A 565-nucleotide genomic window follows, 5' to 3' on the forward strand; every position below is an offset into this window, starting at 1 on the left:
ACAACATAACACATAACACAGCATAATCTCATCACCCGCCACACAACATAACACATAACACAGCATAATCTCATCACCCGCCACACAACATAACACATAACACAGCATAATCTCATCACCATCCGCCATACAACATAACACATAACACAGCATAATGCCATCCCCATCCGCCATACAACATAACACATAACACAGCATAATCTCATCACCCGCCACACAACATAACACATAACACAGCATAAAACCCCAACACCTGACTACAAAAATTTCTCTTCCTTGAGTCGAAATCATACAAAAACCTAAAATATACTTTGACTGAAAAAATCCCTTAATACTCTTTAACAATCAAATCACGCGAATTATGTATCAATTACCCAGAACATATAAAAAAAATACCGTACATCAGTTACGAAGAATATTCATATATCTTAAACCAATTATCCAAAATATGGACGAATCACATCAAATATCCAGATTATCGATATACTGTAAACCATTTATCCAAACCCCATGACACCCCCTCTTCTAGGTGATAGTGAAACCTGACGTCACACCTCGATCGTAC

Source organism: Penaeus vannamei, chromosome 36 (genome assembly GCF_042767895.1).
Source record: "Penaeus vannamei isolate JL-2024 chromosome 36, ASM4276789v1, whole genome shotgun sequence".
NCBI lineage: Eukaryota > Metazoa > Arthropoda > Malacostraca > Decapoda > Penaeidae > Penaeus > Penaeus vannamei.